Source organism: Equus quagga, chromosome 14, assembly GCF_021613505.1.
Source record: "Equus quagga isolate Etosha38 chromosome 14, UCLA_HA_Equagga_1.0, whole genome shotgun sequence".
NCBI classification, from domain to species: domain Eukaryota; kingdom Metazoa; phylum Chordata; class Mammalia; order Perissodactyla; family Equidae; genus Equus; species Equus quagga.
The window spans coordinates 86,461,057-86,488,270 of NC_060280.1; the positions used below are offsets into that span (position 1 = coordinate 86,461,057).

General features: G+C 40.1%; 1 pseudogene; it reads left to right on the forward strand.

Moving 5' to 3' along the window:
• Positions 1 to 5,325: 5,325 nt before the first annotated feature.
• On the forward strand, positions 5,326 to 27,214 carry LOC124252050 (zinc finger protein 709-like; annotated as a pseudogene).

Consider the following 27,214-nt stretch of genomic DNA (forward strand, 5'->3'; position numbering starts at 1 on the left):
CCAACCCCCTGGGATGGCTGGTTTCAAATTTTTTTGAGGTTTCTCCATCTTAACTATATATTGGTTGTGATTTTCACATGGCTTTGAAATTCATATTCAAACATTTGAATATTCAAATTTGATTCACTTAAATAAGATGTGATATTATTCAGTCAACAAACCCCAGATGTGAACTTTAGTGGACACTGACTTCATTTTGATGTTTGACTGTTAATGTGCTCTAGATGCCTGCTCACCCTATTTGGCTCACAGTGGGTCAACAAGTTGCAAATGTTAACACATGCCTCTCTTCTTTTTCTGTTGTCAGGTACAAGAATCTTAACCTTGAAATCCTGCAGCCTCTCCCCCTATACACCGTAAAGGCCTTACCTTTGCCCTACTCTCCTTAGGAAGTACCTATGAGTAACAAATATTTTCCATTAACTTGATGCATGTGGCAATGTCAGTCTTGGCATTCAATCCCATTTTAGATAAGGTGTCAATCCTGCCCCCAAATGGGCAATGACAAAATAGAACTTAACCAATGGAAAATGTCTTTCCAGTCACAAACAGTTATTCCGCATAGGGAATTTTTAGAAGATGAGGAAAAGGAAAGCAAATGTAGAGATCCCTGTATGATAATGTTTTTAGGTGTATTGGTCACAAAAGGAAAACTTTGAAACCACCCACAGGGCTCTAGCAGTAGAATCAGTAAGTGAAAATGGTGTAGTCTCAGAAGGGAAACTGCAGAGAAACAGACATGAATGATGATTTCTGTTCCAATATGTAAAGAATTGGAGTGATCACTCTCATCTTCACAACAAGAAAAACAGCTGACCAACCTGAAGAGCAACACCTCTACTTAGATACACGAGAGATTTGAGGTTGCAGGACAAACTGTTGCCTTGCAAAGGGCATGATCTGCTTGCTGCAAGACAAAAGCTAGTCCATCAAAAGGCAAGACAGTGTAGAGAAAGGACTTTTATTTAGCAAAAAGCCAGCTAATCAGAAGATGGTGGACTTCCATCCTAAAGAACTGTTGTAAAGAGAATACAGAAATTTGAAGCAGTTACATAGGGGTAGAGGGCTATGGAGGAGGGTGTCCAGAATGTTGTCCATCTGGCACCATAGACTGGGGGTCACTACACTTCTAAGGAACTCAAGAGAACAAAGTTACTGTCTTATTACAGCTGGGAGATATATAGCTAAGCAGGGATCATAAGTCATAATACATGCAGTTTTCTTTATGCTTCAGTTGTTTATTATCTAGCTTATGTCCAAGCCAGAGTATGTCCAGCTGCGTTAATTACTTAGAGGTTATCCATAGTTACGATATGGCTCTCTTTCTACAAAAATGCCTTCCTTTATATCAACCTCATATTGAGCCAGGATCAAAACCAATGACCCCCAAACAAGAGACTGGTAGAGAAAAACCACTTACCGAGAATAGAAGCCACTGGAACCAGCAACATCTAGGAACACGTAAACTATAATATACGAATTGCTGGAGACGTAGTATGGATTATCTTGAGAGTTAAATGCTCTTCGGGGCTGGCCTTAGGGGGCCCCCAGAATTCATGAATGTTTCCTTCAGCAGCCCAACCTGGTTCTCATAGTGAAGATGGGAGCAAATTGCCTCCTGCTTCATGCAGGAAATGGGGGGAGATGTTTTGATATACACACAAAGCATTTTGTTCTTTGTAAGTTGGACCTTCTCTCAAAGAAAATTAATGTGCCAAAGTCTTATCTGATTGGGCAAAGTGCAAACACACCTGGAGTCACTTCAGGTTCCTCTCTGACAAACGTGGAGGAAAATAAGCGCTATGATCCTGTTCTGAAGTTCACAGTCCAGGGATTCTTTACCACCAAAACATTGCAGGTTTCATCATAACATGAGAGGACATTTCCCTTTCAGATACCTGACACTGTATCAGCAGAGCCCCAGGATAAAAATAATGGATAAAAACAGAGCTGCAAGACACAAGCTCTACCTAAGAGTGAGTTTCTAGGGAAAGCCAAACACACTGGGGAGATAAGTGCAAGGTCACTGCATACCATGAAGCCCCTGACCCCTCCAGCTGCAGCAAACACGAAACATAGTCTAACTCCTATTTAAGAAATCATAACACCTCACACTAAAGGCCTATTTACCTGAAATCTTGTTTCATCAAACGTCGTGCCTGGTTTTCAATCAAAAGTTAGAGGCCACATGAAAAGGAAAGACAAAATCACATTTTCAAGAGACAAAGCAATCATCAACGTGAGACTTGGGTACAACAGAGATTTTTGAGAGCCCAGACTGAATGTAAAATACCTATTAATTTCACACAAAGCACACTTCAGAACAAGGAATATGTCTGAAAGGCACCTGTATTGAAAATATATAAGGACCTATTATAGTAATAAAAAGTCAAATAACTCAATTTAAAAATGGCAAAGGATCTGCATACACGTTTTTCCAAGGAGGTAGACAAATGGGCAACAGCATGTGAAAAAATGCTGCACATTATTAGTCATCAAGCAAATGCAAATCAAAGCCCTAATGAGATACCACTTCACAACCACAAGGAAGACTAGAGTCAAAATATGAGAGAAGGGGCCAGCCCAGTGGCGGTAGTGGTTAGGTGTGCATGTTCCGCTTCAGTGGCCTGGGGTTCGCTGGTTTGGATTCCGGGTGCAGACATGGCACCACTTGGCAAGCCATGCTGTGGTAGATGTCCCACATATAAAGTAGAGGAGGTTGGGCATGGATGTTGGCTCAGGGCCAGTCTTCCTCGGCAAGGAGAGGAGGATTGGCAGCAGTTAGCTCAGAGCTAATCTTCCTCAAAAAAAACAAAAAAAACAGTGAGATAATATCAAATCTTGTTGAGGCTACATGGAGAAATTGGAACCCTCATACAGGGGTGGTATGAATATAAAGTGGTGCAGACACTCTGGAAAACGGTCTGGGAGCTCCTCAAAACTTAAACCTACAATTACCATATGATCCATCAATTCCTCTCCTAGCCATAAACCGAAGAAAAATGAAAACGTATGTGCAGATAAAAACTTGTACATGAATTTTTTTTTTTAAGATTTTATGTTTTTCCTTTTTCTCCCAAAGCCCCCTGGTACATAGCTGTGTATTTTTTGTGGGTCCTTCTAGCTGTGGCATGTGGGATGCTGCCTCAGCATGGCTTGATGAGCAGTGATGAGGATTATTTTGGGCTGGTTATTTTTAAAAACTACAGACGGGAAAGAAACTGAAAAGTAGAATTTACTTACCCTTTGTTAGGAGACATTTACATTTGTAAGGGAAATCTCCATCTGCAAGAGTGTCTCCCTCTCTGTACCAGGAGAAGGGGGGATGACCTTATATCTAGAAGCTCTTAACGGGGCAGGCAACGACTTAAGTCTGCATAATAATCTTGCTCTTGTTTACTGTGCTGGTTTGGTAACGTCTTGTAACTGACTCCCCCCACCACCAACATCCTCCGGGAAGCATAGGACATCCTGACTTAATCCGATCTGATTCTGTCCTAAAGTTATAGGACCACCCAGTAACCAGACCCCACCTGCACTGATACCATTTTAACAATTTTTTTTCATGATCTTTGTCTTGTAAAGAGATAACTCACATACCTATGCCTTAAATTTAGCCCTACCCTCAACCCATGTTTGCAGCTCTTCACTGCCCATGGGTCCTGTCCCCATGCCTGCAGCTCTTCACTGCCCATGGGTCCTGTCTGATGCTACTCCATGCTATTCTCTAAATAAAAGAGCACTACTGCCAGACCTTGAGAGTCCAAGAAATCTTTCTTTCAACTCTCGACTCAACGAGCCCACATGAAGCAGTGCCATGTCTGCGCCCAGGATCCAAACTGGTGAAACCCTGGGCCGCCGAAGCGGAGTGTGTGAACTCAACCACTCTGCCACGGGGCCAGCCCCAAGGAGTTTCTTTCTGAAGTGATGAAAATGTTCAAAAATTGTTGAAACGTATCTGTGAATATGTTGAAAACCAGTGAACTGTACACTTTAAGGGGGTGCATTGTGCAGTATATGCGTTACATCTTAATAAAGCTGTTGAAGTAAATAAATCAATAAAGTTCCACAACCCAAGCTTTTAGGCATATAAGAATTCCAGGTTAATTAACACATAGTTACCTTGTGTGTGTGTGTGTGTGTTGAGAATGTTTAAGAGCCATTCTCTTAGCTAATTTCAATTATACAATATAGAATAAGTGTATCAAATCATCCCGTTGTAATCTTAAAATACAGAGACTTTTATTAGACAATAATACCTCGTTAAAGCTGGGAGAGGTGGGGAGAAGAGTTTCCAGATGCATCCCATATTTACATAACAATGTGGCAGTGAAAATGGGAACCAATTGTTTTAGGAATATTATCCTGTTTACATTTCAAACTTCTCTAGGGACACAAGAAAAAACTGATACAAAATAAATTTCTTTCCAGTGTAAAACGCACACTTGAGAATTTGGTGAACACGTCTCATTGCTTGTGGTTGGTGAGAAGAGTCCCTGCACCCCGCTAGGACTGTGGGGTTCCAACTTCCCAGCAGAGCCCAAGGCCCCGGGATTCTTTATCTTAAGAACCAAATGTGTGGGGCTGGGGTGGGAATCGGTGGAAGGCAAATCGCTGGCAAGGAGGAAAGATCAAAATGGGACCACTTTATCACAGATGGTGAGGTCACATTTCAGTGTCTGCGTTTCTAAACAGGGGTCACAGCTTCATGAGTGGCCTCACAGCCTTATGCCAAGCCCTTGACCCCTAGAGAACCTAAGACCCTCTTTTCCAGTGTGTCCTGGCCTGGGCCAGCCTCTTGTCTGTACTTGCTCCTTCTAGAAACTGAGTCAGGGATTCCCTGTGCACACCTGCAACAAGGAGTCTTGCAGAAGCTGCGGTAAGACCAGAGTCAGCCCCAGGACAAGAAAAAGTTCTGTTTAAATGCAAATGACCCGGGCCAGCCTGTGGCCCAGTGGTTAAGTTCTGCGCTTTGCTTCGGGGGCCCAGGGTTTCGCCAGTTCAAATTCTGGGCGTCGACAGGGCACTGCTCCTCAAGCCACGCTGAGGCAGCATCCCACATGCCACAACTAGAAGGACCCACAGCTAAAAATGGACCAGTGGGGGGGAGGGGGTGGCTTTGGGGAGAAAAAGGAAAAATATAAAATCTTAAAAAAAAAAAATGACCCAGAGCGGGAAGAGCGCGGACCACCAGCGGAAGGTGATTTCCTTGAGCCAAGCGTCCTCGGACTGTGATGTCACTCAGCGGTGAGGGGGTGTGGCATTGGGAACTGTCCAATCAGAGGCTTCGCTGGGCTCTGGGTGGGGCCACGCAACGTTCCGATGTGGACGTCTCCATTTGTTCCAGCCTCGATTGGTTGGCATGTCGCCTGCCTCAGGCGTTAGTGGTGCCTCTGCCGTAGTCTCTGTCGCTTTGTGACCTGCAGTGGCCGTGGGGGGTCCTAGGAAGGACTCGGGGGACCCAGGAGCCCTAGGAATGGTGAGTGTGCGGGCCTGGGGGGGGAGGACACGGGAGGAGGGGCTGGTGGGAAGCGGCGGGGCGGGCCCGGCCTCCCGCGGTCCCCTCCGGGGTCTGCGGCCCCGAGTCCGCGGTGGCGCCGCTCGGCCCTCAGGCCCCTCCGGCCGCAGCGTGGGGGCGGGGCCTGCAGCCGGGCCCCGGGCGTCCTGTGGTCCCTCCGCGCGGGGACTTGGGCCGGAGCGTCTCTGGGCCGCTGTGCGCCCACAGCCCCGTGTGTCCCAGACGGTGCGGGGCCCGCGGGAGGGTCCGCAGGACAGTCGGGCCTCGGTCTGCGGGGTCAGTGCGCGGAGGGGCTGCGGTCTGTGGGGTCCCCAGGGCCTCCTTTCTCCCCAGGTGGCACACCTGTTTTCCCTCAGTTTTCCATATGTTTCAGGAGCAGGGTCTCAAATCCACGATCCTGTCCCCCAGCCCAGCTCTTCCTAGGGCTGGCAGCAAATCCCTAAATTTTCCACCTCTCCCCGCATTCCCAAAGCCAGTTTCGTCTCTCCAGGTCACCGGATCAGTAGCAAGTATTTGTCCTTCATAGAGCATTTCAAACAGACGCAGTATTTTAATTGTTTATCCCTTTCCGCCAGAGGCATGGCTAGTTCTTTTTTGAAGAAGATATTTCTGGATATTTTCCATGAGTGAAAAGCAGCCTATAACCACCTGGAACTACGTTCTATGAAATCCTCGTGCGTCTCCCCCAGGATCTTTCTGGGCACAGACATCCTATGGGAAGTCCTCTGGGTGCAGGTTCGGTTTTGAACTTTTCTGGCTGATCTGTCGCACTGCCCTTCCTGAGGTTTGTCATCTTGAAAAGATTTATTTACTCGTCTTTGTTTTTCAATATGGGTAAAAATGTGTTTAATTGAGCTTGAGAGACAGTATAAAATATTTCCAAACTGGCAAGAAAGAGGTAAATTTCAGAAGAAGTAAAATTTTCATTTCCGTTTGTTGAGAATTCTGGTTTCTGTCTTTCCTCCCCTGAGCGTATGCAGTTTCTGAGGTTGTCCTTTACTTTTTGGTGTTTTAAAATGAAGTTTCGGGGCATAGACATGGGCGCCACAAATGTTCAAGTCTGACTGATTTTTACAAAACAGCCTTGCCATAGAAATAATAATTAAAACTGACATCTTTTTTCCTGAAAGGAACAAATATTTGGGGTTTTCTGGTTGAACTAGTAAATGTACATTACAGTTTTCTTCCCTCCTTCCATGTAAACAATGGGTTTGAGAGATTTTGCTGTTTGCTGATTGTTCAAGCACTGGTTTGTATCATTTAAAGAACAGTGGTGTTCCAGAGCATCTCCAGTGGGAGCAGAGCCTGAGGGCAGTGAGTCTAAGCTAAGGCCCCCTTGAGCCTGCAGAGGGAAGGCCTTGAAGGCCCAGCTGTCCTTCCTGGGGAGCCTCCCCCTGCAGGTGTCCTACTGCTCACACCCCCATGGAAGGAGCCTTTATCCTGAGAGGAGCTGCAGAGCCCTGGAAAGCTGGGGGTGCATGTGCTCATGGGGTGGGGAGTGACGGCCTTTCTGAGTTTCTGGTTGGCTTAGGGCTGGACCTTTTTTTTTCCAATTATTTTCTTGAAATCATAAAGGTTTATGACATTCTGTAATTTCCGATGTATATTATTATCAGTTCCTGTATAGACTGCATTGTGCTAACCACCAGTAGTCTAGATTTTTTTTTGATAACTATTCTTTTAATTCTTTTTTTGTTTTTTCCGTATTTTCTCCCCAAATTCCCCCAGTACATAGCTGTATACTTTTTAGTTGTGGGTCCTTCTAGTTGTGGCATGTGGGACACCGCCTCAGCATGGCCTGATGAGGGGTGCCATGTCTGCACCCAGGATCCGATCGGGTGAAGCCCTGGGCTGCTGAAGCGGAGTGCGCGAACCCAACCACTTGGCCACGGGGCTGGCCCAGTAGTCTAAGTTTTATCCATCACTATACATATGTGTCCCTTTTCCCCTTTCACCCACCACTCACCACCTTCCCCTCTGGTAACCACTAATGTGTTCTCTTTACCCATGTGTTTGTCTATCTTCTAGATATGAGTGAAATCACACAGTATTTGTCCTTCTCTGTCTTTTTTTAGTGTAACATCATACGCTGAGGGCCCATCCACATTGTTTCAAGTGGGACAGTTTTGTCTTTTTTTATGGCTGAGTAGTATTCCATTGTATATATATGCCACATCTTCTTTATACATTCATTTGTAGCAGGACGCTTGGGTTGCTTCCATGTCTCAGCTATTGTGAATAGTGCTGCAGTGGACATAGGGGTGCATAAGAATCTTTGGATTGTTGATTTCAAGCTCTTTGCATAAATACCCAGTAGTGGGACAGCTGGATCCTACGGTATTTCTCTTTTTAACTTTTTGAGCAATCTACATGCTGTTTTCCATAGTGGCTGCACCAGTTTGCTTTCCCACCAGCAGTGTATGAGGGTTCCCTTTTCTCCACATATTCTCCAAAATTTGTTATTTTTTTGTCTTGGTAATTGTAGCCATTCTGACAGATGTAAGGTGATGTCACAATGTAGTCTTGATTGGCATTTCCCTAGTAATTAGTAACATTAAACATCTTTTCATGGGTCTGTTGGCCATCTGTAAATCTTCTTTGGAAAACTGTCTGTTCATGTCCTCTGCCCACTTTTTGATCAGGTTATTTGGGTGTTTTGTTGTTGAGTTGTGTGAGTTCTTTTTATATTTTGGAGATTAACCACTTTTCAGATATATGATTTACAAATATTTCTCCAGTTTGTGGGTTTTCTTTTCATTTTGTTCTTGGTTTCCTTTGTCTTGCAGAAACTTTTTAGTCTGACTTAGTCCCATTTGCTAATTTTTTCTTTTGTTTTCTTTGCCTGAGTAGTATTCCAAAAGATGCTGCTAAGACCCATGTCAAAGAGGGTACTGCCTGTATTTTCTTCTAGGAGTCTTACAGTTTCAGGTCCTAGCTTCAAGTCTTTAATCCATTTTAAATTAATTTTTGTGTATGTTGCAGGGTAATGATCTACTGTCATTCTTTTGCATGTAGCTGTCCAGTTTTCCCAGCGCCATTTATTGAAGACTTTCCTTTCTCCATTGTATTTTCTTGGCTCCTTTGTCAAAAATTAGCTGTCCATAGATGTGTGGGTTTATTTCTGGCCTCTCAGTTCTGTTCCGTTGATCTGTGTGTCTGTTTTTGTGCCAGTACCATGCTGTGTTGATTACTATAGCTTTGTAGTATATTTTGAAGTCTATGGTCGTGACACCTCCACCTTTGTTCTTTTTTTCTCAGGATTGCTTATGGCTATTCGAGGTCTTTTGTTGTTCCACATAAATTTTAGGATTCTTTGTTCTATTTCTGTGAAGAATGTTATTGAGATTCTGATTGGGATTGCTTTCGGTAATATGGACTTTTAAACTATGTTTATTCCTCCAATGTGTGAGTATGGAATTTCTTTATATCTTTTTGGATTTCTTTCAATAATATCTTAAAGTTTTCAGTGTATAGGTCTTTCAACTCTTTGGTTAAATTTATTCCTAGGTATTTTATTCTTTTTGTTGGGATTGTAAATGAGATTGTGTCCTCGAGTTCTCTTTCTGCCAGTTCATTATTAATGTGTAGAAATGCTACTGATTTTTGTAAATTGATTTTGTTCCCTGCAACTTTTCTGTAGTTGTTGATTATTTCTGCTAGTTTCTTCATGGATACTTTAGGGTTTTCTATAGATAGAATCATGTCACCCGCAAACAGCAGGAGTTTCATTTCTTCTTTTCCAATTTGGATTCCTTTGATATATTTTTCTTGCCTAATTGCTCTGGCCAAAACCTCCAGTATTATGTTGAATAGGAGTCGTGAGAGTGGGCGCCCTTGTCTTCTTCCTTTTCTTAGAGGGATTGCTTTTAGTTTTTCCCGAAGTATGATGTTGGCTGTGTGTTTGTCATATGTGGCCTTTATTATGTTGCAGTACTTTTCTTCTATATCCATTTTATTGAGAATTTCTATCATAAATGGATGTTGGATCTTGTCGTGCTTTCTCTGTCTATTGAGATGATCATGTGATTTTTGTTCCTAATTTTGTTAATGCAGCATATCACATTGATAGACTTGCAGATGTTGAGCCATCCCTGTGTCCCTCATATGATCCCACTTGATCATGGTGCATGTTCCTTTTAATGTAATGCTGTATTTTGTTTGCTTGAGCATTTTTGTATCTATGTTTGTTAGTGATATTGGCCTATCATTCTCCTTTGTGCTGTCCTTGCCTGGTTTTGGTATCTGGGTAATATTGGCCTCACAGAATGAGTTAGGAAGGATTCCATATTCTTCAGTTTTTCGGAATAGTTTGAGAAGGATAGGTGTTAAATCTTCTTTGATTGTTTGGTAGAAATCTCTAGAGAGACCATCTGTTCCTGGACTTTGGTCTTTTGGGAGGTTTTTGATTACCATTTTAATCTCTTTACTTGTGATTGGTCTATTCAGATTCTCTATTTCTTCTTGATTCAGTTTGGGAGGTTGTGTGAGTCTAAGAATTTATCCATTTATTCTAGGTTATCCAGTTTGTGGGCATATAGTTTTTCATAGTATTCTCTTATAGTCCTTTGTAGTTCTCTGATATCCTTTGTAATTTCTCCTCTTTCATTTCTAATTTTATTGATTTGAGGGTTCTCTCTTTTTTTCTTACTAATTTTGGCTACGAGTTTGTCAATTTTGCTTATCTTCTGAAAGAATCAACTCCTGGTTTTGTTGATATTTTCAACTGCTATTTAGTCTCTGTTTCATTTATTTCTGCTCTAATTTTTATTATCTCCCTCCTTGTGCTGACTCTGGGCTTTGTTCTTCTTGTTCTAGTTCTGTTAGGTGTAGTTTTGATTACTTATTTGAGGTTTCTCTTTTCTGTTGAGGTCTTCCTGTATTGCTATGAATTTCCCTCTTATAACCACTTTTGCTGCATCCCACAAGAGTTGGTATGTTGTATTTTCATTTTCATTTGGCTCCGGGTATTTTTTAATTTCTCATTTGATGTCTTCATTCATCCAATAGTTCATGGTGTTTAGTCTCCACATATTTGTGACTTCCCCAGCTTTTTTCTTGTAGTTGATTTCTTGTTTCATAGCATTGTGGTTGGAAAAGATGCTTGATATAATTTTAATCGTCTTAAATTTATTGAGGCTTGCCTTGTTTCCCAGCATATGGTCTATCTTTGGGTATATTCCATGTGCACATGAGAAGAATGTGTATTCTGCTGTTTTTCGATGGAATGCTCTCTATAGATTAAGTCTAGCTGATCAAGTGTTTGATTTAAATCTACGGTTTCCACGTTGACTTTCTGTCTGGATGATCTAGCCATTGATGTATGTTGGGTGTTGAGGTCCCTTACTAGTATTGTGTGGCTGTTAATTTCTCCCGTTAGGTCTGTTAATAGTTGTTTTATATACTTTGGTATACCATGTTAGGTGCATGTATATTTGTAAGTGTTAGGTCCTCTTGGTCAAAAGTCCTTTTTATCATTATATACTGCTACTCTTTGTCTCTCATTGTCTTTTCTTTTTTTCAAGATTGCCACCTGAGACAATCAGCCTGTTTTCTTCTTCTTCTCCCAAAAGCCCCCAGGTACATAGTTGTATATTCTAGTTGTAGGTCCTTCTGGTTATGCTGTTTGGGATGCTGCCTCAGCATGGCCTGATGAGCACTGCCATGTCTGTGCCCAGGATCCGAACTGGTGATACCCCAGGCTGCTTGAAGCAGAGCGTGCAAACTTGACCACTTGGCTGTGGGGCTGGCCCCCTCTTTGTCATTTTTATCTTGAAGTCTGCTTTTCTGAGAAGGATATGGCAACACCTTCTTTCTTTTGTTTGCCATTTGTTTGGAGTATCGTCTTCCATCCCTTCACACTGAGCCTGCCTTGGTCTTAAAGCTAACATGTACTTCCTGGAGGGAGCATATTGTTGCATCTTGTTTTCTAATCCATCCAACTAGTATGTCTTTTGATTTGAGAGTTCAGTCCATTTATTTAGATGATTACTGATACATGAGGGCTTAATACTGCCATTTTATCTGTTTTCTGGTTATTCTATATTTCCATTGTTTATCTTCCTTTGTAATTCCGACTGCCATTTCATTTTGCTGGTTTTCTGTGGAGGTTTTCTATTTTTTTATGAATTGTGGCTTTGCTCTGATTTTTTGTTTAGTGGTTACTGTGAGGTTTGTGTAAAGATCTCATAGGTAGTCCATTTTCTCCTAGCCTTTTATCTCCTTAGCCTAAGCAGGTTCCATCCCTTTCCTCTTTCTCTCTGACATATTGTTGTCACAAATTATTGTTTTGTGTTAGGAGTTTGTAACTAAGTTGAAGTGTTTATAGTTACTTTTGATGGTTTCATTCTGTATATCTTTTACGTTATAATTATTTGCTACACTGTCCTGAAAGACACCTGCAATTTTCTTATGTTGTCTCTTTATCTCCTTGCTCAAAGCTTTGTGGACCTTTGACTTTTTTTTCAGGTATGAGGGCTTCCTGAATCATTTCTTGTAGGGGAGGTCTAGTAGTGATAAACTTCGTCAGATTCCTTTATCTAGAAGAGCTTTTATTTCTCCCTCATATCTGAAGGATAGTTTCACTGGATAGAGTATTCTTGGCTGAGAGTCTTTGTCCTTCAACATTTTGAATATATCATTACATTCTCTCCTAGCATGTAAGGTTTCTGCTGAAAAATCCAGTGAAAGCCTGGTAAGAGTTCCTTTGTAGGTTATTTTCTTCTGCCTTGCTGCCCTTAGTATTCCTTCTTTGTTGACTTTTGCCAGTTTTACTTTATGGGCCTTGGAGAAGGTCTTTTGGCATTGATGTAATTAGGAGTTCTGTTGTCTTCATGAGTTTGTAAGTCCTGTGCTTTCCACAGGTTTGGGAAGTTTTCAGTTATTATTTGTTTGAACAAGCTCTCTGCTCCTTTCTCCCTCAGTTCTCCCTCTGGAATGTCTATAATCCTTATGTTGCTTTCCCAATTGAGTTGGATATTTCTCAAAGAATTCCTTCAGTTTTCTAAAATCTTAGTTCTCTCTCCTGTTCCACCTGAAGCATTTCTGTATTTCTATACTCTAACTCACTAATTCTTTCCTCCATGTTGTCAGTTCTATTTTTGAAGGATCTTAGATTATTTTTTATCTCATTAATTGTGTTCCTCATATCCAGAATTTCTTCTTGTGTTTTGTTTATTTCAGTCTCAGTGAAGTATTCCTTTTCAGTAATTTTGTTCCTGAGCTCATGGAACTGTCTTTCTGAGTTTTCTTGTAACTCATTGAGTTTCTTTTTGACATCTATTTTGAATTCTCTGTCATTTAGATTGTAAATTTCTGTGACTTCAGGGTTGGTTTCTGGCGATTTTTCATTCTGCTTCAGTTCTGAATTGCTGCTGTAGTTTCTCATGGTGTTTGATGAATTAATCTTTTGCTGGGGCATTTGTACTAGTATGAGGTCACAGATTCCACCTGCAACCACTGGTGGGAGGCAGGAGCTGTGTTTCTGATCCTAGTCTCTCTGCTGGATGTTGTGTGGGTACAGTGAATGGTCCCAACAGCCAGGAAAGCCTTGACATATGGCCTCAGAGCTTCCCCTGGCCCAATGTGTATTCCCACTTGTGGGGCTGCAGTGGTACTGTGGGTGCCTGCACCAGCCAGGGAAGCTTTTCCATGCACATATATCTGCCGCTGGCTCTTCTTACAGTCATGCCAGCTGCTGTGCTTTTTTGCTGGGGCTTCATTGTGGGGTCTGAGCCTGGACCACTCATTGGGACCACTGTGGCAGGTTGGGCTCTCCCACCAACTGGGAAAGCATTTGCTTGCAAGCCCTGGGCTGCTGCTGCCACTTCCCACAGTCGCACTGAGGTGCACTCTCACTTCTGGGGCAGCAGCTGTACTATGGGTGCTCATGCCAGCCAGTAATGTGTTTACATGTGGACACAAGGCTGCTGGGGAAGAGAGGGTTCCACCCACCTGTCTCCACCAATTCCTGGGGGGACAGTCCATCCACCTTCAGATGTATAGCTGCATGGTCCTCTCAGGTGTCCTGTTGTGCTGTGTGGGTATGCTTTCTTGGTCAATGACTGTCCATTTATTTGTAATTCAAAGGGGGAGAGATAAAAGGAACAGCTCACTCTTTCATGCTGTGACATCTCTCCTAGGCCTGGACGTTTTTAGACATTATATTTGAGTTTTGCATCCACAGTGTAGATGATTCAGAGCATGATTTGTGGACATTGAGAAGTCTGTGAAGATCAGGTGTTCTGTCCTGTGGACAAGGGATTTGTCAATTTGGGAGTTCATTTGAGTCAGAACTTCAAACTGAATTAGCCTGAGGTTCCTCACTTGTGAGAATGGAAGCCTGGGGGAGGGAGCACGTCCATGCTTACAGGAGAGGGGAGGGTGTGTGGAGCCCCCAGAGTTCACTCCTGTGGCTGTGCAAAGTGTCTCTCCCCTCCTTCACCAGGGAGTCTGGAGACTCCAAATTTGGGAACATGTTCAACTTTCTGAATGTGAATTTTTTTGTTAAACTGATGAGAAGCAAGCTGCTTATCCATTTTGATTCTAATATTTGTGTTTCATTCTCTTGGATTCCTTTATCAATTGAAGATTAAAGCCCTTTGATTCTAGTTTCAACTGGCACTTGGGCCTGGAAACTTTCAGTTGATAGAGATGATGTAAGGTAGGAATATTGTGGAACCAAGTAGATTTTTTGTTCCATTTAGACAAGAGAACCTCAAGATGTGAGATGGGTGTATTTAACCCCTCAGTGCATTTCCATTGTTAGGTCCCTGTTTGTATGTCCATGTCTCTAGAGATCCTTGACATTTTACTGTCTATACTATTTCTAAGGCAAATGACTTCCTATTTTCATGGATATGAGGGAAAACTATTGAGTTTCTATTTTAATTGATAGGAAGAAAACACTGCAGTTTGTGTAAATGTCTCAAATTCCTATATATTTCAGGACTAATTGCAAAACCCCTAATGCATTATAATATGCTACCCATTCTTGAAAATATCCCTAGTGTGAAGTATCGTGGAGGGACAAGGTGTAATGCCCCTTGTCCTTTTAGTCAGAAAGGATTTATGAATTTTTTATGGTTTACAGTTTTATATCCACTAGTGTTTAAATGACTAAATCCCAGAGTGGTTCCCTATGTAGAACAGTTTAAATGAAGTTAGGTAATAATGCAAAATTTAATTAAAAATGTTGATCAAGGATAGGGAAATATGGGTATATAAATTTGTCTTATTTTAAATAAATAGTACATGGAATGGTTAAAAAAAATTCCTAGGAGAGGAAAATACCTTAAGGAGACTCTCTGCCTTCACATCCTGACTCAGACCACTGCTTGTGCTCCAGCCTCCCTCAAATCACCAATTTTGATTGCTACTTCACTATTCTGTTACTGTTTCTTTATGTAAAAATAAGCTAGTGAAAATTCCTATTTTTCTTACTTGTGTCCTTTTTGTGTGTGTGTGAGGAAGATTAGTCTTGAGCTTACATCTGTGGCAGTCTTCTTCTATTTTGTATGTGAGATGCCCAACATAGCATGGGTTGAGAATTGCATACATCTGTGGCTGGATCTGAACCTATAAACACTAGTCCCACAAGGCAGAGCACCAGAACTTAACCAGTTCACCACTGGGCTAGCCCCTGTATATGTTTTTATAATGAGTAGCCTGGGTCCACATATTTGATATTTGAGTACTGAACACTTAAGCCTCACCCTCCCTTTTCCCCTTGGCTTTCTTATCTGGACAGGGTGATGGGAAAGCCTGGGGTCTCCTGTACTGTGAGCTCTGCTTGCTGGGCAGCTCCTCCTGTGCCTGTGCTGCCCTGTTTTGCATTGTTAACCATAGCAAGCCTGGACTCTATGTACAGAGTTCTCAAAGTTGGCAGTTTCATTCCTTTGGGAGCAGGAGTCTGGGAATGGGACCCTCCTTAATGTGGCCCTGGGACATGTCTTAAGTGGAAAGTGTCTGTGTGTTTAGACTGAAGATGCAGCTGAGGTTGGGGTCATCTTGAAATTAGGGGGAGTGTGGGGATTTGAGAAGATTATAACCTATGAATGAGCTGAGGCTACCAGATCGTCACTGGTTAACGACTACTTATTTCAGAGGGAAAGAAGGAAATCGAAAATGCAGCCAGTAGGTAGTGAGGTTACAGAGGGCTCACCAAGACCCCTAAGTAACTCTACTTCTGGTGCCTCTGTGTCTGCTTTAACACAGATTCTGACCCTCTGGGTTATAGTGGACAACACCCTCGATCTGAGTTAGCCACAACAAATGAGTTGGTTCAACACCTAGTTAAGCTGTGTACCTTAGACTCAATAAAGCAACCAGTTGTTGTGGAGGAGGCCTCTAACTTTGATGACATGATTTTAGTCTCTATGGAGGAGGGCTGTAAGTTATCTGTAGGCTTCTGATGCAACAATCTGCCCTAGGCCCCACACTACATGCCCTTAGAGCTGCTCTCATCACAATGTATGAGCTCTCTTGCAGATAGAGGCTGTAACAAGCACTGAGCATGTGACCCTCTACCAAGGTACCTGTTTTCACTTTGGCCCTGGAAACCACCTCCAACCAGTTCAGCCACCCAATGGAGGCTAAGCTTGGCCCTGCAGCTTATGCCACTTGCTGAGGGGCATGGCCTTTCTTCAGTTCATTGAACAATGCTGGGTTGATGGAAGAGGTCACCCCTTCCCAGACACTTTGGTTCCCTGGGTAGTTCCTTGCCGTTAACTGAATGCACAGCACTGGGGAGTGCACACACTTTAAGAACAATACACATTCGTACATGATGGAGCTCTGTGAAGGGTTACCGGTCTTCATCCCTTAATTGGGATGTTCCTGATGAACAATGAAACACGTGTCACCATCGCTAACCAAACATCACACAGTCATCTTATTACTGGCTCCAAACTGGGCTCATCTGCATATATTCACAAACTCTTGGATGATTTTCTGAGAAATGCTCCTTGTGGTAAAGAAACTCTAGGAATCTCTTGACTCAGAGATACCCAAGATAGAAATTAAGGTAACAATTGTCTGTACATTACTAGGTCTACAATACAAGGACTCAACAGGATGCTCGTTTTGCATCTTGCAGTTCTGACACTATTGATAGTGACCATGGCACTTTTCAGAGGATACAGTGCCATTCTCTCCAACAAGGCATTCCATGGAAGTTTCACCTCCCTTATGGGTCTCAGGCTCATAGAGCACCAGACTGGCTTATTGAGATCAGTTGAGAGATGTCCTGTTTCACTCATCAGGGGTGAATTGTAATGAGTCTGTCTTCATCTTTTATTTTAAAGACTTCACTTTTTTTTAGAGCAGTTTTTGGTTTACAGAAAAATCGATCAGAAATTACAGAGTTTCCATATAACCCTTCTGTCTGCATCCACACATTTTGCACTCTTTTTCACACTTTGTTCTAATGTGGTGCATTTTTTACAATTTCCAAACCCATATTGATGCATTACAGTGCACAGTGCACGTTAGCATTGACTGTTTGTGTTATACAACATATGTGTTTTGGCAAATGTATAATAACATGGATCCATCATTTCTGTATCATATAGTATAGTTTCATTTCCCTAAAAATCCTGTGTTTCACCTATTGATTCATCCCTCCCTCCATCCCACAAATCTTTCACGACCAAAGATCTCTTTAGTGGCTCATACTTTTGTCTTCCAAAATGTCATATACATAGAATTGTATACTACATAGCCTTGTCACATTTGCTTCTTTCCTTTAGTAATATACTTTTATGGTTCTTCCATGTGTTTTCATGGCTTGATGCCTCATTTCTGTTTATCACTGAACAGTATTTCATTGTTTGGATGTGCCACTATTTGTTTTTGTCTGTTTGACTCTTGAAGGACATCTTGCTTAAAACTCTAGCTCTTTTTTCTTTTTTCAGGTATGAGGGCCTTCTTGAGGATTTCTTGTAGGGGGCATCTCCTGGCTACAAACTCCCTTAGCTTCTCTTCATCTGGGAGAGTTTTTACTTTTCCATCATATCTGAAGAATATTTTTGCTGGATAGAGTATTCTTGACTGAAAGAGTTTGTCCTTCAAAGATTTGAATATGTCGTTCCAGTTTTTCCTAGCCGGTAAGGTTTTTGCATAGAAATCCACTGAAATCCTGATGGGAGTTCCTTTTAGGTTATTTCCTTTTGCCTTGCTGCCCTTAGTATTTTTTATTGTCATTCACTTTTGCCAGTTTCCCTACCATATGCCTTACAGTGGGTCTTCTTACATTGACGTATTTAGGAGATCTGGGAGCCTATTCCACATGGATTTCCATGTCTTTCCCTAGGTTTGGGAATTTTTCTGTTATTATTTCTTTGAACAAGCTTTCTGCTCCATTCTCCTTCACTTTCCCCTCTTGCATACCTATAATACTTATGTTGCGTTTCCTAAGTGAGTCGAATATTTCTCAGAAACTTTTTTCATTTCTTTTTGGTCTTGATTCTCTCTCCTCCTGTGTGTGTAGCATTTCAACCTGTCTATATACTTGATTATGCTGATCCGCTCCTCTATGATGTCTGCTTGAGCGTTCAGGGAATCCATATTTTGCTTTATCTCTTCCCTTGTGTCTTTCATCTCTAATATTTCTTATTGGTTCTCCTTTATACTTTGAATCTCTTTTGTGAAGTAGCTCCTGAACTCGCCAGATTGTTTCTCTGTGTTTTCTTTTAACTTGTTGAGATTTTTGATGATGGCTTCTTTGAATTCTCTGTCATTTAGATTACATAGTCCTGTGTCCTCAGGACTGATTTCTGGATGCTCATTTTCTCTTCTGTCTGGGGATTTAATATAATTTTTTATACTGCTATAGGCTGTGGCTCTTTTTGCACATCGTAGCATTATTTGGTCACACTTACCACCTATTGCCACTAGGTGGAGGTCGAGTCATGTGTTCTGAGCCCTCTGCATTCTGCCCAGATCCCAGGCACTGGAGCTGGCACTGGATGGGTTGGGGAGGGGTGCTTTCTTCTGCATTCTCTTGGAATTTTCTTGCTCTGCTCTTACTATCTCCTGGGGTGTTGGGTTGATGAGGTCACCCCTGCATTAGCTTTCACCTCTGTAGGGGCTTTCCCCTAGGCTGTGAGGGTCCTCAGAGATCTTTGATGTTACCACGCACGAACGCCCCCTACCCTATTCCTTACCTCTCAGAGGCCACCCATGGTCCTAGATCCCAGTCTTTCAGGGAGAGAGCGATGTTTTCTCTTACCCTGTTCCTCGTTCTCTGAGGGTGGCTCCAGCTTTGCTGCTCTCCATCATGTTGCTGCATAGGTCTCAGACATCTTTTGTGTTGTGTTTGGATGTCCTCTCTTGAAGTATGAATGTCTTTTTCATTGTATGCTGGAGGGGAGAGATTACCGGGAAAGCTCACTCCACCATGCTGCTGACATCACTCTCTTAAAACTCAAACTCTCACTCTTGCCAATTAGGAATAAAGTGCTGATAAACATTCATGTGTAGTTTTCTGTGAACATAAGGTTTTAATTCATTGGGGAAAATACCAAGAAGTGTGATTGCTGGGTCTCACACTATGTAGTAACAGTGTAAAGAAAGTTCCTGTCTTCCGTTGTAGGTGTACAAAATACCATTTCCACCAGCAATGATTGAGGATTACCTGTAGCTTTGCTTATTCATCAAGATTTGGTGTTCTGAGTGTTTTGAATGTTACCCATGTAATAAGTTTTTAATGATAACTTTTTGTTGTATTTGAGATTTCCCAATGATATTTGATGTGGAACATGCTTTCTTATTGCTTACTTCTCATCTTTATGTGTTCTTTCTTAATTGAGCTGTCTGTTCAAATCTTCTGCCTATTTTTAAATTGAGTTGTCTTCTGACTGTAGTTTTAAGGGTACTTTGGATATTTCTGGTACCACATATATCAAACAAGTGTTTTACAAAGATTTTCTCTTACTCTGTAAATTGTTTTTGTTCTCTCAACAGTGTCTTTCTCAGAGCAGGGGTTTTTCATTTTCATGAAGTAAAATTTTTGGTTTTTTCTTTTGTGGACCTTGCTTTTTTTTCCTTTTGTATGTAAAAATTCATCTGCCAACCAGTGGTCATCTAGATTTTCTCCTATGTTAATTTCTAGGAATTTATTCCTTTGGCATAGATCTGTGATGTATTTCGGCTTAATTTTTTGAAAGCTGTGAGACCTGTGTCTATATTTGTTTTCTGTTATTGTGTGTCTCCATGTGGGTATTTATTATTTCTAACACTCCTTGTTTAAAAGACCTTCTCAATTTAATTGCCTTCCTTATTTATCAGAGATCACTTGACTATATTTGTGTGTGTCTACATGGGAACCTGTTGACTCATTGATACTTCCACCTTGCTATACTCTCCTATTAATTCCTAGGAGTTATTTTTATTGTAGTGAATTCTGTCAGATGTTACACAGAGACAGTGATGCCATATGGAACAAATGTTATAAATTTGGCTGTAGGAGTCATAAAGATATTTTCTTAACAAGTGGAAGTTCCTCTCTATTACTGGTTTATTATAGGTGGATGTATTTTGCCAAGTCCTTTTTTGTTTTCATTTCCTTCTCCTTTCTTTCTGATATTAGTAATTTCTGTCTTCCTCATTTTGTTCTCTTCACTAGAAGTTTATCAGTTTTATTGGTCTTGTGAAAAACCCAGCTTTTTAAAAATTTTATCCATTGGCCTTTGCAATGACATTGATTTTTCTAATTTTCTTTCACTTATTATGCTTACTTTGTGTTTAACTTCTTCTTTTTATTGTTTCTTAAAGTAGATGCTTACATTATTGATTATGGATCTTTGATTTTTCCAGTGTATTTATCCAATCACATAAATTTCCCTGTAGTCACTGTTTTTGCTGCATCTAAGAACATTTTTTATGTTCTGTTTTTATTTCATTTAGTTCAAAATAACTTTTACTTCTCTTGAGACTTCTTTTATGATCTTTTGTATTATTTAGAAATGTGTCATAGAATCTCCACATATTTTGGGATTTTCCAAATATCTTGCTCTTATTGACTTCTACATGATGTGAGGGCACACTTTGTATGATTTCTGTTCTTTCAAAGTTATGTCCCAGAAGTGGTTTGTCCTGGTGAATGTTCCATGTGAACTTGAGAAGAATGTATATTCTGCTGTTGTATGAAGTATTCCATAGATTACAGTGAAATCCAGTTGTTTCACAGTGATGTTCATTTCACCTCTGTCCTTCCTCATTGACTGCCTACTAGAACTTATAATTCATGGTAACAGGGTGTTGAATTCTACAGCTATAGTACAAGATTCATCTATCTTTCCTTGCATTCTATCAATTCGTGCCTCACTTAATTTGCCCCTCTTTCTACAGGTATACATGAAGGATTGCTATGCCTTCTTGGACAGTGGAACCCTTTAGCTGTATCCAGTGCCTCTATCTGTCTGAATTTTCCTTGGTTTGATATCTGCATTGTCTCTAGTTCATATAGCCATGGTGGCTTTCTTCTGATTAGTGTTGCCATGGTATATACTTCTCCATCCTTTTACCCTTCATTTATGTGTGTCTTTATCCTTAAACTGGGCTTCTTGTAGATAAAATATAATTGTGTTTTTTCAAACTGATATTACTGTGTCTTTCAGTCATATTGAGACCATTGATGATTAAAGTGATTATTGGTATAGCTGGATTAATATTTACCAAACCTTTCACTTTTTCATTTTTACCCTTGTTTCTTTTTCTCTTTCACCTTTCTTCCAGTTTCTCTGGCTGAAATTCAGAATTTATTCTGATTATTTTTAGCATTATCAGCTACATAGTTTTTAAAAACATTTTTTAGTGGTTGGCCATGAGTTTTTATCATACATTTACAACTAACACACCTCCTCTGTCAGGTAACAGTGTGCCACCTCACTGTTATGCAAGTACCTCTTAACACATTATCACTGATTTCCCCTTCCCTGTCCTTTGTCACATTGCTGTCATTTACTTCACTTGTTCATAAGGCTCTCATTACCAAATACATTGTTGCTAATATTATTTTACACAAAAGTGTTACCTGTTAGATTGTGAGAAATATGAAAGATGTTTTACCTTCATTTTTTCTTTTTCTATTCCTCTACCTTTATCATTTACATGATTTCTAATACGTTTTTGAACATTTCATTCAAAGTAGGTGTACTCATCACAAATGTCCTTAATTTTTGTCTCAGAACGTGCTTATTTCTCCTTTATTTTTGAAGGACAATTTTGTTTGACAGAAAAGTCTATGACAGTGTTTTTTTTAATTTCAAAACTCTAAATATTTCAGTTTGTTCTTGCTTGCATGGATTTTGAAAAGAAGTCCAATTTAATTCAAATCTTTGTTTCTTTATAGGTAACATGTGTTTCTTCTTCAGCATTTCTAAATATATTCTGTCTTTGATTTTTCTGTAATTTAAGATGATATCCCTGGGGGTGCACTTTGGTAGTTGATCATGTTTAGCATTCTCTGAGCTTCCTGGATGTACACTTTGCAGTCTATCATCTAGATCATGTTCTGCCAACTTGCAATCCCACATGTAAGAAATTTAGAAGCTGCGATTCTTGACCTCACAAGAAATAAATCAACTAAGGTGAAATGAAAACTCTTCTTAGATCTATGAGAGCCTTGAGGTCACTTTTTATGCTATTTTGGTGATTAATAGTTCACTTGTTCTTCTGATTCTTTCTGTTGTTCTTTTCCTTTAGGTATTCCCATTATGTGTATTTTACACCTTCTGTGATAGAGGGTTTTCTTAGGCTTCATGGATATGGTGTTCTTCATTTTTTGTTCTTTTTCTCTTTGCTTTAGAATCTGGGGAAATAGATATTTTTGTTTAGTACAGGCCTTCTTAAGACCAGAATATTTAGGACATATTTCAAAATGCTATCTTTCTTTTCTCTTTCCCAATTTGGGAGACCAGTTTGCTCTGTGACCTCAAGGCTCTCATAGATCTAAGAAGAGTTTTCATTTCACCTTAGTTGATTTATTTCTTGTGAGGTCAAGAATCGCAGCTTCTAAATTTCTTACATGTGGGATTGCAAGTTGGCAGAACATGATCTAGAGTGGCTGGTTGGGAAACACTTCCTTTTGAAGTTGGAGAATGGGGACTTTATATTCTTTGGAGGAAAGCTCTGTTAAATCCTTCACATTATTTTAGAATCATGGTCAAATTTAGCATCAAACCTTTGTGGACGTCAGTGAACTCCTATACAATCTGCAACTCTTAACCTGTCCCTCAGGGACAGCAATGCCCAGGGTACACTGTTAGCTGTTGACTGGAAAGAGCTTTTATGACATATTGTTATCTCATTATGTGTTCTGAAATTGGTGGGAAGTAATTTGAGTCACATGATTATAGGGATTTTATGGTCTAAGTTGTCATGTCTTTTTCCTTTTGTCTCAGTTCTACATTTCAAATAATTTTCTAGCCCAATCAAATCATACAGGGAGAGAAGGGAAGAACTGAGTCTGTGTTGCACAAGTGAAAAGCAAAGCTTTCAAAAAGAATATTTGCATTCAGCCAGCTGCATCTGAGTACCTGTAATGACCTTGAGTACTTTAGGATGGTGGCATGTACAGGGCTTTGTTAAAAGTTTGATTTCTACAGTCCTCTTGAACTCCCTGCTTGGTGAAGAGACTAGACAAAAAAGCTTCTAGTCCTTCGATATTTTTATTCACTGAAACTTCATGCAGGTATGACCCTCTGCCTCATGGAGTGCTGTTACTGGTGGGTAATAAGAAGATGAAAGAATTTTTTGGAAAAGGAATTATAAGTGTTAAAATGATAACATTTGTTTCATTCGTATAGCATTTCTGTCATTTCCCAAGATGCTCTGGACTCTCCTATTAGAAAGAAATATGATATAATGTCACAGTAAAAGTGTAAACAATTTCCATGTGTTCATAATGATGTTAATTTGATGAGCAAAAGTGTACAGAATAAGAATGTGTTTTTGATGATCATGACATAGAATATCTATTTGGACATCACAGAATCACACATAAGTTTCTAGAAATGGAGCATAAATCCCCAGTACTGTCAGTCTTATGTATCCTACTGTACACATATTTGTGGTGTTTTAGGACTCAGTGGCCATTGAGGATGTGATTGTGAACTTCAGCCTGGAGGAGTGGGCTTTACTGCATCCTTCACAAAAGAAACTCTACAGAGATGTGATGTGGGAAACCTTCAGGCACCTGGCCTCAGTCGGTAAGAATGAGGACATTCCTTCACTGCATCAATGAAAGAACAAGTGGTTTTTGCCCATGAACACTGTTCTAAAATGTATAATGTAGAAAGGGGCTGATGTTAGTAAATGAAATAGAAATGATGATAGCTCATCATGAACTTAAAATCTAAAAATTTTTCTGCCATGTGTACTACTTTGGAATCAACTTTCTGATTCTGAATTCCAGGAAAAACATGGAAGGTTCATGACATTGAAGATTGGTATGAGAACCAGGGCGGGAAACTAAGGTGAGTCACACTCACAATGGAAAGCAGTGTCTCCTGTCAAAATCCTGATATGTTATGAAATTTAAAAAAGAAAAACGAACAAATAACTCTTGCTTCAAATCTAGGTGTTCTTAGAAAATTTCCACTAAATATACTTTTTGAAATGTGATGTAGAGTTTCAGTTTTTGCAAAATACACTTGGAGTTAATATTAATAAACTCTGTATATGAATATCACCGGATAATAGCAAAGCTGAAGTCCTCTTACAGAGCATTCGTCATATTCAATTTCAGAGAATTCAGACAAGGGGGAAAACCTAAACTTTTCCTTTAAATCATAATAAATATAACAAACATAAAGTCATTAATATAGAAATTATTAATACTGTTCTCATGTTTTACAGAAATCATATGGTAAGGAGACTCTGTGAAAGTGAGGAGGGTAGTCAATGTGAAGAAAACTTCAGCCTTATTCCAAATCTCAATCTGAATAAGAAAACTACAGGAGCTAAACCATGTGAATGCAGAGCATGTGAAAAAGTCTTCGTGCATCATTCATTGCTTAATAGGTACATGAAATGTCACACTGAACAGAAACCTTATGACTGTAAAAAAGATGGAGACAAGCCATATAAATGTAAGGAATGTGGGAAAGCCTTCACCTTCCCCAGTGTTCTTCGAAGACATGAAAGAACTCATACTGGTGAGAAGCCATATAAATGTAAGGCATGTGGGAAAGCCTTCACTTTCCCCAGTGTTCTTCGAAGACATGAAAGAATTCATACTGGAGAGAAACCTTATGAATGTAAAAAATGCAGTAAAGCATTTAGTTCTTCCTGTTCTCTTAGAATACATGAAAGAAACCACACTGGAGAAAAACCCTATGAATGTAAAAAATGCAGTGAAGGATTCACTTCTTGCAGGTCTCTTCAGAAACATGAAAGAATTCATACTGGACAGAAACCCTATGAATGTAAACAGTGCAGTAAAGCATTCACTACTTCCAGTTATCTTCGAATTCATGAAAGAATTCATACTGGAGAGAAACCCTATGAATGTAAGAAATGTGGGAAAGTCTTTACAGCTCCCTCAAGTCTTCGATCACACATGATGGTTCACAGTGGAGATCGACCATATAAATGTAAGGTATGTGGGAAAGCCTTCACTTTTCAAAGATCACTTCCAGTACATGAAAGAATTCATACTGGAGAGAAACCCTTACAATGTAAAATATGTGGTAAAGCCTTCAGGTTTTCTAGTAATGTTCAAAAACATGAAAGAACTCATACTGGGGAGAAACCCTATGAATGTAAAAAATGCAGTAAAGCATTCACTTCTTCCAGTTCTCTTCGAAGACATGAAAGAATTCACACTGGAGAAAAACTATGAATGTAAAAAATGCACTAAATCATTTAATTCTTCCAGTTCTCTTCATATACATGAAAGAATTCATATTGGAGAAAAACCCTATGAATGTAAGGAATGTGGGAAAGCATTCCTCTGAGATCACTTTGAAAACATGAAAGAAGGTACATTGGATGGAAATCCTTTCAATGCCAGGAAGTGGGAAAGCCTTTTTTTCTTGTGAAATCTGTTTAGGATATTGGAGAATGCACCCTAGAGGAAAGTGATGTCAATGTAAACAATGTGGGGAACTCTTTTCATCTCAGTCCTTTTTGAAGGCTTGAAAGGACTGACTTAAAAACCTCTTGAATGAAAACATCATGGGAAGAGTTCGTTGGCCTACATCCTTCTATGTGAATCTCCCACCAATGTGAAATATAAATGTAAGTAATGTAAGAATGCTCGATGGAAATTTGTGTCAAATGTTCTAGAAAACTTTCAGCATGAAAGAGTTGTTATAAAAGTTGTAAATATACTGTGTCTGCCCAGCATCTATCTTAAAGCGCGACATTGGATCATGGATTTCTTTTAATTACTTTTAGAATGAATATTGAGGTGAGATCATTCTCCATGTCAATATCAATAATAACATTAATAGGTAGTGCTTTTCCCTTAAATCAGTTAATAATATTTTCTCTGTCACTTTTTATAGTGTTATAATTATTCTCTGTTGGGGGCCTTTGAAAAATGACGGTTTGTATTTATTTGGATTTTCTTACTGGCCTTGCATTGCAGTTCCTAGATATGACTTATCCATTGTGTATACTGTACATTTCTTAGAGAAAGTTCCTTTTATAGGGTGGTGGGGCTCAGAGCCTGTTTCCATTTTCCACACTATTCAAGTGTTGGAATACATTTTTATGTATGGCAAGTTTATCAAAGAGTATAGTTACCTGTGAATTATTATTTTCATATTTGGGCCTTTGCCCTTTGTCATTCCTTCTCAGTGGACTTTGGCAAATAGACTTTGAATTAAGTAGAGGCCTGTGATAGGGCAACAAAATGTCATGCTGGACATTATCACCCCTCTCTTGCTTTATGTCAATGAGGGTAATATTATGAAGCACATCTTTAAGAATCCACCCGCTTTGAGTCTCTAGATTGGAATTCACCTTACTTGCATGAGGTTTTGAAGGCAGAAGCAAACAAGCCCTTAAACTCATTTGGGAGTCACCATACTGGGAGAGGGACAGTTACATAGGAGCTTTGAGGAAACTGTCTTTGAGCCCGTTGTCTGGATTCTTTGCCTGTCTAGTCAAGAGTATCTTGAAAACCACCAACTTTTGATTTTGATTTTCATGGAGGATTTTCATTTTCTGCTGATGCCTTCACAAGTTTCACATGAAAGATCCATTAGAGTTAGGGTTTTTCTGTAAGTTCTCTTGTGTCCATCAGGAAACTAATTCAGACTTTTGTGGTTGGGAGTATTTTCTGACTCCCCTCTTCTCTAGATAATATCTGTATGAAGTCTAATTTGTATAGGAAACACCTGATTCTCTTAATAGTGGTAGTGAGTGTTTTCCTGATTGACTTTGACATTTACAGTGGGGCAGTAAAAACAAAGGTGGGGAATTTTGATTCTCTGCTGCATTGTGCTGCATCTGCCTTGAGCCAGTTTTTCCATGTGAGAACAATCACCTTTCTCAGTTCAGGAAGACCATGTGTGTTTCCTGTTACTTGTAGCTGAATGTATTCCAGCAGTAAGTTTTCAATAATGTTTGATTGTATGTCATTAAAGGTACATCCATTTCCTTGTGAAATGAACATTTCTGTAGTTGTTTCATTAATATATTTTACCAACTGTTCGAATTCATGGTATGCTCATAAATAGTACTGTGGCT